We start from the raw sequence: 18,510 nt of genomic DNA, 5'->3' as shown, positions 1-18,510 counted from the left end.
GTATCCTGGCGCGAAAAAGTGAGGGCAGAGCAGAAGAGTTCCTGAGTTAACATTACAGAGAGGGGAGAGAGACCTACAGAGTGGTGTTAAAGAGATGGGTCTTCAGTCCTTTCTTAAAAGCAATGATGGTGGGTGCTGTTTTTAGGTGGAGGGGAAGAGTATTCCAGGCTTTCGCGGCTCTGACTGCGATGGATTGGCCGCCTAGTCTGCTGTATTTAAATTTAGGCACTGACATTTGGCACAGATTGGCCGACCTAAGGGACCGGTTAGGCACATAGAGGGAAAATCTTTTCCTCAGGTAAACTGGGCCAGTTTGATGAACTGCGTGATAGGAGAGGAAAATAATTTTAAACATAATCCTATGAGCGACTGGGAGCCAGTGAAGGTCGCGAAGTGGGATGCGAACACTGGAGCTACTAGGTATGTTGAACAGGAGTCTCACAGCGGCATTTTGAATGACCTGAAGACGGTGTATCAGATAGGCCGATAATCCACAGAACAGGCCATTCGCGTAATCTAGCCTAGAGAGTATTAGCGCACGAATAACGGTCTCTTTGGCCTCTCTCGGAAGGAGGGGAAAAAACCTGCACAGCGTTTTCAAAGTGGAGAAGCAGACCCCCGTAAGTTTTTTTAAATGGTCCTCAAATTTGAGGTCATTTCCGAACCAGACTCCTAAATTTTTTGCGGGGCCGCCAATAGATTTAGGACAGGGCAGGTCAGCCGGCCAGAGAAGATCACTGAAATTGTCAGGAAAGGAGCCATACAACAAAATCTCCGTTTTGCTTTTGTTACCCCTTAGCTGGGCAAGAGCGAGCCATTGAAAAACAGATGATAGGCAAAATTGGGCCGCCGACGTATCCAGATTGTTTTTAGGCCAAGTGAACAATAGTTGGGTATCGTCGGCGTAAGCCATAATTTTTGCTCCTAGCTGTTCTGCAAGGTAAATTAAAGGGGTAAGATAAATATTAAAAAGCAGGGGGCTTAGAGTGGAGCCTTGTGGGACACCTGTAGTAAGTTTCTTAGGGGAAGAGGCAAAGGGAGGCATCCAGACTTGTGGCCTATTTTCTAAAAATGATGTCAACCAGTCAAGTGCAGGGCCCATAATGCCAATGGCAGCTAATCTGGTGAGCAAAAGGGAATGTGGTACCGTATCGAAGGCAGCAGAGAGGTCTAATAAAATCAGAGCCGCTCTGCCACCTCCGTCCAAACATTCCCGGATAGCCTCGGATATTTCAACTAGGGCAGTCTCGGTGCTGTAGGCTGCTCTGAAACCTGATTGAGCTGGATGGAGTGCCTGAGAGGTTTCAACAAATTTGTCCAGTTGATTGAATGCGATCTTCTCGCAAATTTTGGCAAGAGCTGGCAGCAACGATATAGGCCGAAAATTGGAGGGGACGGCAGGGTCCAATCCAGTTTTTTTCAGAAGTGGAAGCAGTTTCGCTTGCTTCCAGCAGGCCGGGACAGTTGCAGTGAGAAAGGAAAGATTAATAATCTGAGTCACCTCATTTCCAACTATGTCCGCTAGTCCTGCAAGAACTCTAGCAGGACAGGGGTCAGAGGGGGATCCTGATTTTAAGGCCGCAAGGACAGCGGCGATGTCCAGTTTCGATGTCGGAGCAAAGTTGGCAAATTGCTCAGTGGAATCTGGTATCATTGGGGAGGGAGCTGCCAGGAGAGAGGGAAAGCTGTTACAAACAGTTAACAAGTCATCTTGAATTTTGGTGATTTTATCAACAAAAAACACAGAGAGCTCTTCGCACCATTTCGCCGATGAGGTCAGCAGAGGTTGAGCTGCACAGGGTGAAACAAAGCTTTTTACAATGGTAAAACATTTCCTTACTGTTATTGTTGGCTTTATTGATTCGCCCTGCATAGTAGTGGCTTTTGGCAGATCTGATGGCCGCATAATACTTTTTTTGCGCCACCCGCAGATCTTTCTTTGCCTCAGGTAAATATGCTTGTCTCCAAATCCGTTCAAGTTTCTTACAACCCGATTTAAGGTCACAGAGAGAATGAGAAAACCAGGGTTTGTTGGAGGGGGTAGTACGTAGTCTACAGACCCGGCTTTTATTAGTAGAGGCAGCGGTCCCAAGTTCAATCCATGAGTTGAATGAACTGACAGCCGTCTCAATTTCTAGGGGAAGTACTGGGTGGGAGGTGGCTAGACAATCTGACAGGATATCTACATTGATCTTCTGTGCATGAGCAACTTGAGGGCTGCTCTTAACAGAACGAGTCAAAGTCCAAGCAAACGTGATCAGCCTATGATCTGACCAAGTTACTTTCTCAGGGCAGGCCATGTCAATGTCGAAGTTGGAGCAGACCAAATCAAGGACATGTCCTCCCGAGTGAGTAGGTGCCTCAACCCATTGTTTTAACTGGGCCATGGCAAGAGTTTTGTTTAGGCGTGCCGCCTCCGGAGAGTCCGAGCTGTCAACATGGATATTAAAATCCCCCAGGAGGAGATATCTAGAGTATCTTAGTGCCCGTGGGATTATAATCTCTTCCAGTGTGCCCAGAAAGTTTCCGGCATAACCTGGAGGCCGGTAAACCAAAGTACCGCCTACAGTGAAATGAGAACTAAATGCTAAGGAGAAATGAAACACCTCAGCGTCAGCTAGCTGACCTTGAAGGTCATGGGAAAAAACCCATTGTTCCCTATAGACAGCAGCAATACCGCCTCCTCTACCCAGTGGGCGATCATTCCTAAAAATGTTGTAGCCCCGTGGAATAGCAAGTTCAACTGACGGGGCGCATGTCTCATTAAGCCAGGTTTCAGTAATGAAAAGTAGGTCCAGCTGATTCTCACTCAGTAATTCAAAAATATCTGCAGCATGCATGACCAGTGACCTAGCATTAATCAAACCTGCTCTAATGAGTGAGGAATCAACAGGGCTTTGAGCAGGGTGATTTAGAGTAGGTTGAAAGCGAAAATTACATGCATGACAAATCCGAGAGGCACTGTCTGCAACCTCCCATATATCATTGCACATGCAGGTACTGGCTTTCAGTGCCATGGATGGAGTGCCAGTCTCGCCGCAAGAATCCCGGTGTACAGTTTGAGGTCGACATTCAGGAGTGAGATCGGTCGATACGAACTGCATTGGGTCCGGTCTATTCCCGGTTTGGGTATGACCGACACCGTGGCTTGCAAGAGATCAGGTGGAATAGCCCCCGGGATGGAAAAGGAGTTAAAAAGTTTAGCGAGGATGGGCACCAGCGTGGTCCTGAATGTTCTATAAAAGAGTGTGGTGTAGCCATCCGGACCTAGGGCTTTCCCATGCTTGAGTCTGGAGATGGCTGCAAGCACCTCCTCGACCCGAATCTCCCGTTCTAAATACTCTGCCTGCATCGGCGCCAGCGATGATAGGGTAACCGTTTCCAAATAGTCTTCCATCTCCCGCGTCGACGTTTGCTCCCCTGTGTAGAGCTCAGCATAGAATCTACGGAAGGCCTCGGCTATCTGGCCATCTTCGGTGACTGTCATGCCCTCACCAGTCACAATCTCCTTCACCCGGCGACATTAGTGTGCCATCCTGAGTTTGTTTGCTAAAAGACAACCACACCTATCACCTCCTGTATAATACGCATGCTTCATACGCAGCGCCGCATATTCCGCCCTGTCCATGTCTAAGGCCGACAGGAGTTTCCTCGCTGCCTTCAGCTGCCTCCAGACCCTGGGGGCTCCCGTACGGCGATGCACCTGTTCCAGTTCCCGGACTTTCTGCGTGAGTTCATCTCGTTTTTGGTGCCGGTCTCTATTTTCTGCGGAGGAGATCGCAATGAATTCTCCCCTTAATACTGCCTTGAGTGCTGCCCACTGGGTTGCCAGCGAGGTGTCGGCATTGTCATTGTGTGATTGGTATTCGCCAATCGCCTCTATGATGCATTTCATCGCTGTCTTTTTGTGTAGGAGAGCGTCCCTGAGTCGCCACATTCCGCGCGCAGCCCGGCCCGCCGGCGAAGCGAATGTCCCTGAGACCGGCGCGTGGTCCAACAGAGTAAGGACTCCAATCTCAGATGCTGTGGCTAAATCCCGAACCGGTCTGGTAACTATAAGATGGTCTTGTCTTGCGTATGTCTTGTGTGCATGTGAGTAGTAGGAGTAATCCCTATTAGTGGGGTGTAGTCGGCGCCAAAGATTGTGAAGATCCAAGTCTGCCAGTTGGGCCTTTCCAGCCTGTGACAGTTCCCCCGTCTGTGGATGGCGATGAGTTGACCTATCAACAGAAGAGTCGAACACCACGTTCAAATCCCCCCCCCCAGTATGATGTGTCTGTCCGGGGCCGCTGTTATATCCACCAGCGCAGAGTGAAGGAAGCGTTCTTGATGCTCGTTCGGACTGTATAGTGTCCCAATAGTGAACGTTAGGGCACCCAGTTTAAGCCTATACGCCAAAAGCCTCCCTTTTTGTTCTGCAAATTTGTGTAGAATCTCTCCCCTGAAGGACCTAGACACCAGGTTTGCCACTCCGGCTGTTTTAGTAGTATTCGAGGAAAAGAACTGTGTGGGAAATTTACGTGAGCGCAGTCTATGGCAATCACGCGCCAGCAGGTGAGTCTCCTGTAGTACACAAACATCCGCTTGTGCATCCTCCAGTAAGGACAGGACTGCCCTCCTCTTAGTCGGGTTGTTAAGCCCCTTGACATTAAGTGTCACTACTTTTAGAGCCGCCATGGGTGATGAAACCAGTGTGATAGAAGCAAATGATCAGAGTTAAAAAGTGTCAGACTGTGGGCTAAACAGACACAGGTGCCCCCTTGGGGCAGTGCTAAGGCACCGAACGCACTGGATGGACTCCCCCCCCTCCTCCCCAAAACTAACTCCCAACCCCCCTGTCCCACAACTCCTCAACCCCCCCTCTCTCTACCAACTCCCATCCCCAACTCCCCCCTCCCCCCCTCTCCCAACCCTCCAGAACCTCTGAACGAATTGTCCCAGTCATGTCCCTGACGGACAGGTCTGTGGTATGGTATCTAGGTGGACGTCCAGCCACACACTTCCCCCTACTCCGCTCCCTCCGCCCTCACTTCCCCAAGCCTGCAACAACAGCAATGCTATGTCGTTCTCCCCCCGGAGCAATCTTACGCTGTCAGCGCGACACCCTCAGCAAAGGCTGAGTCTCTGGATGCTGCCTGGATGGCGCTCTCCATGTCAGCTCTAATGGTGGGTGATCCTGGCCTCTGAGCTGCAGCAGACGGTCTGCGCCTCGAGACCCTGCGCCATCCATCACTGGTGGTGCGCCTCCGTCTCGGTGTGGCGGACTCTTCCTCCTCCGCGGTGATCCCCAGTACTTCACACGTGTCCTGCAGGGACCGCAGTTGATGCATTTCACCGTTCCATTTGAAGATGAGGCGGAAAGGATGGCCCCACGAGTAGGCCGTTTCGTGCTGTTTCAGAAAGTCCGTCACTATTTTAAATGCCTTACTTTTTTGTAGCGTGGTAGCGGACAGGTCCTGATGTAAAGCCACGGGATGACCGCGAAAAGTCAGCGCTTGCTTCTTTTGTCCCTCCGCCATGATCCGTTCCTTCAACGGAAAGTCCGGGAGAAAGGCTAGTATGTCTGGCGGCGGCGCCGATGCGTGCTTCGGGGTCCCCACTCTGTGCGCCCTGTCTTTACGTATAGGAAAATCTGCCAATTCCCCCAGTACGTCCCTGAAGAGGTCCTGTAGATATCCTGCCACATCCGTGCCCTCCTTCTGTGATGGTATTCCTTGAACCCTTGTGTTGTTCCGTCGAGACCTATAATCCAAGTACTCATTGTGTGCCTGAAGGTCCAAGTGTTGGTCTCTAAGGCGCAGCACTTCTTGCTGTAGTTGGGCAATTTCCTCGTCCTGCCGCTGCGTGGAGGTTTCTACCGTGGCCACTCTCTCCCCCAGGCCGTCCACTTCTCTCCGTACTTCGCATACCTCTCTTGCCACTTCTTGTTTCAGCGTTTGGAAATCGTCCCGCAATGTGCCAAATAGGGATTCCAAAAAGGATCTGGTGACCGGAGGTTCACCGCCTCCCGCTGAATGCGAGCCTCCCGCAGAGCCCGGCGAGGGCTGGCTCCTGTCTCTGCTCGCTTGGGCCGTGCCGAGCATCTCAGGGAGCGTGCGGTCTTTCCTCTTACTGCCCTTTTGTCCCACCATCTTGCCCACAGGACTTTCACTCCGCTCTCGTACCACTTGCTGAGGCAGTTCGCAGGGTGCTCACCCTACCGTCCGCTTCCCGGCAGAGGTTGGCGCGTTCCGTGTGTGCCAACCAGATTTCTACTCCGCTCGGCCGATCTGCCGCCACAGTCGCACCTCTGGCAGTGTCGATATCACCAACGACCCGGCCGATTCGGTGCCCTGGGGGGGTTCAGCTGTCTGCGCTGCGGTGTCCGGGGGTGCAAGGGCTATCTGTTATCTTCACTCCTCCTGTTACGGCCAGCAGGGGACCGTCTCGCCCGCAGTCTCTCGGGCTGTCCAGCGCGTGGGTGCACCGGAGCTACACCCCATGGTGGTCTGCACTGGCTTGTGCACCAGTTCGTTGCCTGTAGGCCTCACTGTCTCAAACAGCCCACTCCACTTCTCAGGCTGCCTCGACCCCCTCTATCTGCACTCTGGGGGGAGCTGCACGCGAGCACACAGTCTATATCCCAGGGGGGAGTAGGCGATAAGCACAGTGTCCCCTCGTGTGTCCCACGACTGGATGTCTCACTTGCGGGGCTTCGCGGCCCCGAGTAATGCCCTCCGCTGTCCGGGCCCTCACCTCACTCCGGCACCGCTGTTATGTGCAAAGGAGATCTAGCCGCTGTCCACCGGCCATATGATCCGACCTCCCACCGGCAAGTCGTCTCTCCCCTGCTGGACCTCTCCATCGTAGGCCGCAACCACGGCCTCTATTCAGATGGCCTCCCGACCCTCTAAGCGGTGTGTCCTGCAGGCCTTCAAAGCGACCCCTGGTATCCCGGAGCAATCCTGAGTCCCGCCGGCTTCCTCCTCACCTTTCCGGGCGCCAGAGGCCGGGCCCGACACCGCACCAAACCCCTTCGCCGCCTCCGGCCTCCACACGATCCTGGACCTTCTCCGCTCCTGACGACTGGGCTCGCCGAGTGCTGCACCCGGAGAGACGCATCCGGATCGGCCCCCAGGGCAGTACCGGCCCCGGTCTCGGTCGCAGCAGTCTCTGGTACTGCCTCTTTCACCGGGGTCTCTCTTCCGCCGTTCCGTCGGGCCCTCTGCGATGTAGGCCTCAGCCTCGGCCTCGAGTTAGGGTGCTGCCGGCTCCAGGGGGAGGGTCACTCGGCTGGCTGATCGGCGTCCCGTGCGCCACTCCCGGCCTCCGCCGCGGTCCCCAGGCTGCCTTGCCGTCTCTCAGTGCGGTGCCGCCGCCGGCTCCCTCTGTGACCAGGACCAGTCTCGTTCCAGGCCGTGTCTCGGCCGTAGGCCGCCGCCGCTTCCGGTCCTGGAGCCTGTCCGCACCGCGCCTGGTTCACTGCTAGCCGGGCGAATTCCGGGCCGATCACAGGTCTGGACGCAGCCCAGTAGCTTCCGCCACTCTCCCAACGCTATTGAGCGCCAAAGGGGGGAGAACAGACTATTTTAAAGGCCCAGGAATAAGACGGGGTCGGGAGCTCCGGATAGAAGCATCTCCCTACTCTGCCATCTTGGCCACACCCTCGTGTGTCACTTTTAAATGCAGTTTCATTCCTGAAGCTCAAGGCAGGTTTGAATGCTTGCATTCTATAGGAAATGTTTACGCTCTTTCAAATGCAATCTCATAATATGGGGGAGTGGTTTCAATTAAAGTTGTCTCTTTTATGGAAGGATAGTCCAATCTAGGCTTTGCAAAACAGTGATGTTTCGACCCGCCACAAAGTATAGGTGCCAATTAGAGCCTCAACAGCAGGTATTTATCAGGACTCTGTGACAGAATAGTGGAGAACAATGTATTTAGTAAAGGGGTACAATTTGCCGAATTTGATTAAAATCGGTAAAAAATTGCGAGTTATAGTGCCAACTATTTCCAAAAGAAAAACACATTCTCACCTGGAGTATTCAGTCCCCTTGGAGGTATTTGCTAAATTATTTGAAAGACAAGGCCGAACTGGCTCCTTGCCTGGAAGGGGATCTTGGACCCTACAAAATGCAAGGCATATTTGGATACACAAGTTGCATGAAAAAATGTATGACATTATGAAAGTACACAGACAGCCGAACAGAGCAGCCACAGCATAGATGGAGGTTACAACAGGTTTGGCGATCATGGGGCCACATTAAATGTTGGTCACATTTACATTGTGAAGTAAAGAGGGAAAGAATGGGGAAACCTCATCTAGCGTCTCTCTTTTCCCCAGTCTCAATGTGTTGGGTTGGGTGTGTCTTCCTCTTCCCCGCCTCTAACCCATAGTATTTCAGCCAGGGGGTCCAGATCTTTCAGAATTTTTGGGGGCACCCTCTAACCATATACGTCACACTTTCTGCTATCATGTATAGATCCATGGCTGCCTTCCATTCGGTGATTGTGGGAGGGACTGGGGATCCCCAATACCAGGCTATGTCCCTTCGGCCAACACCAAACCTAAGTTACATAGTAAATGTTTACTGCATGGTAAGTCTATTTCAGTGAGGATGCCTAACAATAGATATTTGGCCTCTAGTTCAAGTTGCATCCCAAGTATTCCATTCATTTCCCCCACTACCTGGGTCCAGTATGATTTAATAAGGCTACATTCCCAGGGTGTATGAATGTATGTTCCATGTGATGTCTTACAATGTTAGCAATTTGGTGTTTCTGCTCTTCCCATATTGTGTAGGCGTACCCTGTCAAAATACATTCTGTGGAGAATCTTAAACTGCATTAAGTGCAGCTGCAGCTTAATGGCTATCTCTCGTGTGCATCAGTGCTGCTTCCCAATCAATATCTTCTAGCGGTCCAGTGGTGTTTTCCCATTTGGCCCTAAGGGGTCCCAACTTATTGTGGATTTTGTTAATCAAAGTTTTGTATGTCCATGAAATAGCCTTGTTGCGAATTTCTTGCTGCAATAGTCTGCCTTCTAGGGGGTGCGAATTCGGAGATATCTGTGGTGTCTATCAACTCTGTTCTCCATGCATGTTTTAACCTAAGATGGGAGTATCTTTGGGTGCTGTTTAGTTGATATGTGTTCTGTAATGTGGCAAAGTAGGCCAGGGTGTCCCCTTCTAGAATATCCCCCAGTTTGGAAATGCTGATTAGGTCCCACTGTCTGAAGCCTAGGAGTTTACTGATCTCCGGCAGTCCCGATACCTCCCAGAGAGCAGTCTCTTTCGTGAGCCTTCTGTCCCATTTCATTTGCCTTTCAGCTCCTCTCCAGGTTTCTATTGTCCTCTGGGTGACTGGCAACAATCCACGGGTCCCCTTACCCCTGTATAGGTAGTGCAGATGTGGTCAGTGTCTAAATTGGAGCTGTTCCAGGGCGTGTGGGGTGGTCTCCTGTAGGTTGATATTATGTCGGGTAGTGCGATTCCCCATTATACTTACTACCCTGGAGTGTCTGTAGTGCTATTCTCGTATGGGCCCCATTCCACAGGAGTGTACGTAGTTCGTTGTTTATTGTGGCGAAGCGAAGATCACCTCGGGTATCTTGGTATATGTATTTTGGAATATGTAAAGCAGTTTCTGAAGTGTAATCATTTTGTACATGGCAGCTCTGCCCATTATAGTTAACAGGAGTCACCTCAATCATCCTACATCCTCGTGGAATTCCGCTAGTACCTGTCTAATATTTTGGTTTAGATTTACCACATCATTGGTGGTGATCTAAAGACCCAAATAGCGGAAGCCTTCTTGAGCTGCTTGGAAACACCTAGGGAATTCTCGAATGTCCATGGGTCCCACACCAAATAGAGGCTAGACTTGTCCCAGTTAATGTTGTATCCTGCATGCCAAACATATTCTTCCAAGATTTGTAGGACTACTGGAAGTGTCTTAACAGGGTTAGTGACATATAACAGGATGTCATCTGCATTGAGTGATATTCGCTCGTCATCAAGGACCTCCCAGTCATCCTTAAAGCCACTCATTTCTGGGTGTGCTCTAACTACGCAGGCCAGTGGCTCTAATACTACAGCAAACAACAAGAGGGATAAAGGACAACCCTGCATAGTTTCCCTTCACACAGAAAGCTCATTGCGGCCCAATTTACTTGAACTCGGGCCTCAGGGTTGGTGTATAATATCTCAACCCTGGCTATAAAGACTGGGCCAAATCTGAACCTTGACAGAGTGCTATAAAATGCGATCTTAGGGGTCTATTACAATGTCGGGCGGATTACCACCGCCCGCATGGCGGTGGCGATCCGTCTGACATTATCTCCCATCCGCCTCCCATTTACCCCCGCCATATTATGATGACGGGGGTACCACGGCAGACAGGAAGACCGTCTGTCACTTTTCCACCCGGTCGACTTGTCGACGGGGCGGAAAAGGGTTGAATATGGTGGCAGTGTCTGCTGGACACCTCCGTTCATATTACAACAGCTGCGGGAACCAGCCTTTCTGTGGCAGCCTTGCCGCCATGGAAAAGCATTCGGTTTATGCAGTTGGTGGCCCGTTGAGGGCCCCCAGGATGTTGGGATGGTGGCGGGACACATGGGGGTAACCCCCCTGCATTTGCATGCATGACATTGCGGGCACAGAGCGGTGCTTGCCACATTGTGCATGCAAATGCACAGATGCCTTTTTTGCATTGCGGCGGGTGCTCCTGACAGCACTGCCCACCGCAATGTAAAAAATGCGGGATGCTCCCACCAGTGTGGCAGGCACAACCTAATTGTACATGCGGGACCGCCGCACACATAGCGGGCGGTCCCATCTCCCAGTGCGATGTCCGCCCGCCATCGTAATAGACCCCTTGGTGCCTAGGGAAAGGAATATATGTTTTTTACCATGTCTAGCCAAATAGTTAGTTGGAGAAGGTTAAGACATGTTGCCCGTTTTGGCTTAAAGCAGGATTGGTTCCAGTGTATGAGGGATGTGATCACCGGCAGGAGGCGTTTAGCCAAAATAGTGACCAAGATCTTTATCTCTATGTTAAGCAATGATATGGATACCACAGTCCGTTGAGGGTTTTCCTGGTTTATGGATCACTACCACTGTAAAATTACGAAGATCAGGTGGGAGTGTTTTCTCTTTTTGTGCCATTAAGAACATGCTCAGGAAGTTCGGGCCCGGAGTCTTCCCAGGTTTATGCCTACTAATAGCAACGTTACTTCCTCTAGGGTCAACTCTCTCTAATATCTCTCGATCTTCCCTGGAGAGAGTGGGGAAAACGTTTGTATAATATAGTATAAAAGTAATAATAAAACGAAGAAGAAGTCAATCTTGATATGCAGAATGGGTTTATTAAAACCTCATCCACAAACAGCCACAAGTAACTGACAGATCAAGAACCTTATGAGTAAACACATTCTGAGAACTAAGAATGAAGGGAAAGATGACATGTCTTAAAGGGGAAGAAAGGGATAACAGGAAAAGGAGAGAACATCACACATCTCCCTTCCTTTACAAAAAGAAAATGAACATCACACATCTCCCTTCTTTTGAAAGACAACAAAAAAAAATACTAAGTTAAGCAGAATAAACAGGAGAAAATAAAACTAAACATAATCTTTTAAGTAATACGGAGCACTGCGAATTCTTTGACTTCTTAATGAAGGAGAGGAAGACCTGTCAAATGAAGAGTTGGAAGGAAAGAAGGAATTATTGCACAAACCAACATCATTATGAGAGGATTCAACAAACAAATTCGGATTAACCAGCACAACACGACTCTTGTTCCATATCCTACCATCTTCAGTCTTTACTGCATTCCTAAAAACCTTAATAACAGTTCTAACATCAGTATATTTAGACCACGGTTTGCGTCCAACCGGAGTCTTTATTTTTACCATATCACCAACTTTGACCACTTGAGAATTTACACTTTTCTTCTTGTCAAAGTAGGTCTTACGTGCATTTTGCTTGAACAGTTCTCTTGTCCTCCAATCACCTATGTCATTATCCACCAGACCTTTGTTTAAACACATCCACCCAGGACATAACAAGGTATTAGGAATCCTCCCTTTGAACAGCTCAAATGGAGACCTCCCAGTAGAGGAATGAGGGACAAAACAATAGGTATTTATCCTGTCCTGGAGAGTGGTTTTCCAACTTAACCCTGAAGCACGAGCAAGTTGAATTGACTCCTTCAGTGTTTTATTAACCCTCTCTACAGCACCATTAGTCTCTGGGTGATATAGTGAACACTTCTTATGAGTGATACCACACTTTTTTAGAAAATCAACAAAAACTGAGGAACAGAACTGAGGACCATTGTCAGACAGAATACTATTAGGGAAACCTTCCTTACAAAATAGAGGTTCCAAGAACTTAATGATGGAATTAGAAGTAATTTCTCTAACAGCAGAAACTTCAATCCACCTTGAGTAGAGATCTATCAACACGATGAGGTAAGGAGTGTCTGAAACACCAGATAAAGGACCCAGAATGTCAATGGCAACTTCATCCCAAGGATGACCAGGTAAGCTCCTCTTAACCATGGGCATTTGTTTTGTTTTCAGGATCTTATCGCTAGAACAACATTCAGGACATTCTCGAACCATTCTTTCAATTTCAAGATCCATGCCAGGCCACCAAAACTGCATACGTAGAAACTCTTTTGTTTTCACAATCCCCAAATGACCACAATGAGCAAGGGACAGCCACTTTTCTCTAAGAGAAGAGGGAGGAACTAGTTTAGTACCTCGAGTCAACAGACCACCATTTACAGAGAGCTCATCTGAAACCAAAGACCAAGGTTTAGACAGACGAGATCTATTCATCAAAGAAAGAATGACATTTGATATTTCTTCATCTTTCCCCAACTCCAACCTCCATTCAGTTTCTTCAATAGCACCGTCAGTGACTTCACACACATTGGTACACTCATCAGGTTCACTTAAATCATCCTGATCAACATTCTCACTGTCAACCAATCTAGATAAACAATCAGCCGACCTGTTGGCAATCCCAGGTATATATTCTACTTCAAACTCAAATTCTTGCAATGAAACAATCCATTTCCTAATTCTTGAGGAAATGGCATCAAGACCTTTCTTTGAAAAGACTTCTCTCAAAGGTTTATGATCAGATAGTACACACACTTTCGTTCCCCAAACGAGATTCTTGAACTTTCTCAAGGCCCAGAAAATGGCAAGAGATTCCTTCTCTATTACAGAATAATTAAACTCTGAACCTCTAAGGCAACGAGAAGAACAACAAATAAGATAATCCTTTCCATCTCTCTTCTGGACCAAAACGGCACCGAGGCCTTTATCACTAGCGTCTGTAAACAAAATAGTGGGTAGTCCTGGTACAAACGCATGAAGGGAAGGAGCCTTATTCAACTCTTTTTTGATACACACAAATTCAGCTTTACATTCGCAAGACCAATCAAACACACCATTCTTTGCAGTGAGTTTTCTCAAATTATGAGTTTTGTCAGCAAAATTCGGAATGAATTTTCCATAAAATTCCACCATGCCTAAGAATGAGAGAAGTTCTTCTTTACAGGTTGGATCTTTAACTTTGTCTATGGATTCAACAAGTTTTTTCTTTGGGAAGACACCATCACCAGTGATACAATGACCTAAATAGTTAACTTCTTGAACCCTAAATTTGCATTTATTTCTTTTTAAGGTCATACCAGCACCATCCAATTGTTTTAATACGTCAGACACACGACCATCATGCTCATTAATACTACTTCCATAAATTAGCAAATCATCCTGATAGCACTTAACACCTGACAAACCTCTTAATATCTTTGACATAATGCGTTGGAAGACGGAGGCAGCTGAGATGAGGCCAAAAGGCATTCTCTTAAATTTAAACGTACCCATTGGTGTAATAAAAGCAGTCAGGTCTTGTGAATGCGCATCTAGCTCTACCTGATGATATGCGGAGGCTAAATCGAGAGTGGTGAAATACTTAGCACCTTCTAAAGTGCTGACTATCTCATCTATATTAGGAAGGGGAAACCTGTCAACAACTACTTCCCTATTTAGAGCCCTAAGGTCAATGCAAAGACGAATTTCACCAGTAGGTTTCTTTGCAATAACCACTGGAGCAAGCCACTCTGTTGCCTCCACGGGTACGATAATATAATTTCTAACAAGTTTGTCAAGTTCTTCCTGAACCTTCACTTGTTCTACAAGGGAAATCCTCCTTACTTTAGCCACCACTGGAAGGGCATTAACTTTTAATTTAATATGATGTTTGTAACCACGCAAACACCCTAATTCCTCTTTAAAAACATCAGGAAATTGTTTTGCTAATGACAAAGACAAACTTTCATCACTCTTGTTGTCACGTACAGGGTAAGATACTTCTTGAATTCTGACTTGGGGAGAGGCATTTGGATCAAGTGTCATTCCTAAATAGCGTTGATGTAACCAACCTAAAAGTGCATCACCTTTTTTTAGACACATACATTTTACCAACAGTGATCCTTGATCCAAGTTCAATCTCAGCCATGAAATAACCCAGCATGACAATTGGTTTCTCGCTATACCCCAACGGAAAAATATCACATTTGAACAACTTTACTTTGCCTTTAAATAGTTTGTTATACAATTTTTCATCAATTATAGTAATTTTAGAGCAGGAATCAAATTTTAAATTTATCATTGATCCTTCTACACTAACTAAATGAGAGGGATGATCTGATTTGTCATCCTTAACTTCAAAACAAATTGATCTTACATGGGGTTGAGGCCATCTTCTTTTTGAGTTGTCACTATTATAAGTTTTGCTCCTGCACAATTTTGCAAAATGACCTTTCTTATTACATAAATTACATGTTACCTTTAAAGCAGGACACATAGATGAATTAGCTAAATGGTTATTTTGACCGCACCTAAAACAAGAAAATTTGTTACTGGAGGAAGGGAAAGTAGAATTAGTTGACTTAACATGTTTCTCATCATTTACAACATTTTCTACTTTTTTTAACTGATAAACAGTCTCATCAACTTTTACTTCTTCTTTAAACTCAGAAGTAGATGGTTTTTCTTTTTCTTTTTTAAGTTCACCGACACATCCCATCCTCGTCGCCAGTATAATATAGTATAAAAGTAGTAATAAAACGAAGAAGAAGTCAATCTTTTTATTTTTTTTTATTTTTTTTTATTCCTCATTAGCCTTTTCGCCACCCTTGTTCAGTAGTCTCCGCCCTGGGCTTTATCTCAATATGCTGGCTGTGGACTCGAGTATGTGCAGCTCTCCAGCCCGGACTGGGCCACAATCTCCTATACCACCATGTGTGTATTATAACACAGCCACACCGGAGGCCGCGACCCGATTCTTCCACTCCGCCTTCACGAAGGACGGACCTATTCCACCAGCCTGCGAGATAGGCTGAGGCCTTAATCATAGGAATTTTCCATTATGTACTAGTCTCTTATCCTGTACCCAAACACAGGTCTGCCTATTATCCAAAATGTTCCAAAAAGAGTAACCAAAATCTCTGTTTCCTATTTATCAGACCTTTAGAGTCTAGTGTCGCAAAATATCTCATGCTATTTAACCAATCCATGAGTGTCGGTGTCTTAGCTTCTACCCAGACTTTACAGATTTCCCTACGGGCTAGCAGCACCCCATAAAAAACTATCTTTACTTTATCATTTATTCTGTTATCAAATAGGTCAAGTCTCCCGGTAATAATTAGTTCATGGCTTACCTCTATTGTGTGGCCGATTGATTGTGATAGACAGTTGCTTACCATCTCCTAAAATTCCCTGATGTTTAAACACTCCACAAACATGTGCAAGTCATCCACATTTATATTTCCGCATTTTGGGCATTCAACCCGTCCTCCGGCTTTAAACTTCGATAGTCTGCGGGGGGTCCAATAGGCTCTATGGATAGTAAAGAGAACATTTCTCCTTAAATTTGCAGATTTAACTGTTTTATATAGTATAGTCATCATTACTTGCCATTGATTTTCTGTGGCGATGTCCGGCAAGCAATCCCTCCATAATTGTTCCGGCAGTGTAAACGGGCCGTCTTCCATTTCCACCATTGCCCAGTACCACATCGCAACTTCTTTCTTGAATGTTTGTGAGGAAAATGTCTTGTCTTCAAAGTCACTTTGAAGTCCTACAACAATATCCATCTTGTTTGCCCAGCTTTGTATCTGCATGTACTTAAACTTAGATAACCCTTGCCCCCACAGCTGTGCCGCTTGTGTCCAACCAATCAATGCTCCCTCCGGAAATAGATCTCAATCTTGATAAGCAGAGTGGGTTTATTAAAACCTCATCCACAAACAGCCACAAGTAACTGACAGATCAAGAACCTTATGAGTAAACACATTCTGAGAACTAAGAATGAAGGGAAAGATGACATGTCTTAAAGGGGAAGAAAGGGATAACAGGAAAAGGAGAGAACATCACAGTTTGCTTCCAGGTAACTGTGAATTTGAGTATTATCCACTAGCGGCCTAGCTCTGTGTAGTTCTGTGTAGTAGCGGGCGAAGGAGCAGCTCATGTTTTGGGAGGTAGTGTGGATCTCATCATTTTCGTGTATAGAGGTTACCCATTTCGCCTCTTTCTCTCTTCTACTCATCCAGGCCAATAGTTTTCCCACTCTATCACCCGTCTCATATAGGCTGTGTTGTGTGGCCTGGAGTTTGGACTTCACTTCCTGGTTCCTGGTTCCCCAGTGTCCTAAACTCCCCATGTTTTACCTCTATCTGGTGGAGAGTACATTGATCTGCTCTGGGGCCCATGTGTCTCTTTAGTTCTAGAAGCCTGTGTTCCAGGGTCTCAATCTCACGGGTCTCCGCTCTCTTTTTTTGGGCTATTATGTTTTTTACGCTATCCCGTAACACAATCTTGTACGCTTCTCATAAGTTAACTACTGAGGAAACTGAGCCCTCGTTTTCATGAAAGTACAGCTCTGTATCTGCCCAAGCATTTAGCTTCCACTCCTGCCTGTACCTGTGTGTTCCCCCTCTCACTGTCGGCCAGAGATGTAAATGGTCGGATATGCCCCTTGCCAAGCATTCCACCGTTGCCACTTTCTCCACCTCTCCTGCTGTCCAAAAGAGGTAGTCCAACCTCAAAGTCCCTATGGGCGCCTGAAAAATATGATTAGGCGTAATCAGTTGGGTAGTCCCAGCTTCAAAGGGCGGTTAGACCTAGTGTTTCCTGAAATTGACCCAAGGGAGAAGGGCCACGTATCCTGAGGCTCGCTTGTATGCGATCTATATGTGGGTTTATGACGTCGTTGAAATCGCCACCTATATTGTGTGTGGGAGGTCCCGACTCTCTAAGTATCCCAGCTACCTTATCCAGTGTCTGTTGTTGTAATTGTGAGGGTGCATAAACACTTATCAATGTGAGCTCTTTCCAGCCCCATATCCCCTGCACCAGAATAAATGTGCCGTTTTGATCTGTCCATGTTTTAGTGACGCAAAAACAGGTGACTTTTTAATTAGTATGGTGCCTCCCCTTGATCCAGAGGAAAATCACATGTGCACAAGTGTGATGTGTGCTCCCCTCCCCAGACACATGCACTCTTTTTGAGCACTTTTTTCTCTTTCTATCTAGAGCGACCATATGTAAATAATGTAATTACAGTGTCAAGCTGCATATATAAAAAACACTTATGAATTTACTTCTGTGTGTGTGATGAGTATTGATTTTGTTATATATTCTCTTTCCTATTGATACAAGTAACTGGTTACTCCCTACCTCAGGATTGAGGAGGTTGGTGGAGACAAATGAAATTTGGACACGCTAATTAGTTTGTCTCTCCCATTGGACCGCTGGATTTTTTCCAGGCAGTGTTTACCTGTGCCTTGTAGCAACCTCTTTTCCCAGTCTTCTCTCCATTGGCAAAGCCAAGAGTGGTGACCAACCATCTTAAAGATATAGAAAACATTACTTTCAATACTTTTAAGATTGCTGCCATATTGTGGAATGCAAGGTGACAACACAACATGACAGCCACCTTGAAAGTATAAAAAAACAATGTTTTCATATCAATATGGCTGCCATGTCGTGACATCACAATGTGCCTCAAGAGTGGCAAACATTATGAAAGTCTAAATGTCCTCTTAAAAATGGCCCCTACGTGGCATTGTCACATTTCTTGTACAGTGTGACTGTCATCTTAAAAGTATGAAAACATTGTTTCCTGTACTTTCAAGATCATTACCAGTTTACGCATCACATTGCCTCCCTCAACTTGGTGTGTGTCTTAACAGTATAGAAAATACTGTTTTCTACTTTCAGTTTTCTATACTGTACTATGGCCAGTCTCCACTACTGGTATTACCAATGCTACCACATATTAAAAGCATCCGGCATTTGCCAAAACCAACATTGGTGACTGCAGAGAATTAGCACAGCAAAACTGTTTGGATTAGCCAATGCTTGTTTGATTTCTTTCTTGTTGCTCTGAGCTTCTGTCCTTTCTGCATAATTGGATGTGTAGCTTTGACCACTTCCTGATTATGTCA

Source organism: Lissotriton vulgaris, chromosome 9 (genome assembly GCF_964263255.1).
Source record: "Lissotriton vulgaris chromosome 9, aLisVul1.2, whole genome shotgun sequence".
Lineage (NCBI taxonomy): Eukaryota > Metazoa > Chordata > Amphibia > Caudata > Salamandridae > Lissotriton > Lissotriton vulgaris.
This window is presented reverse-complemented; position numbering follows the sequence as displayed.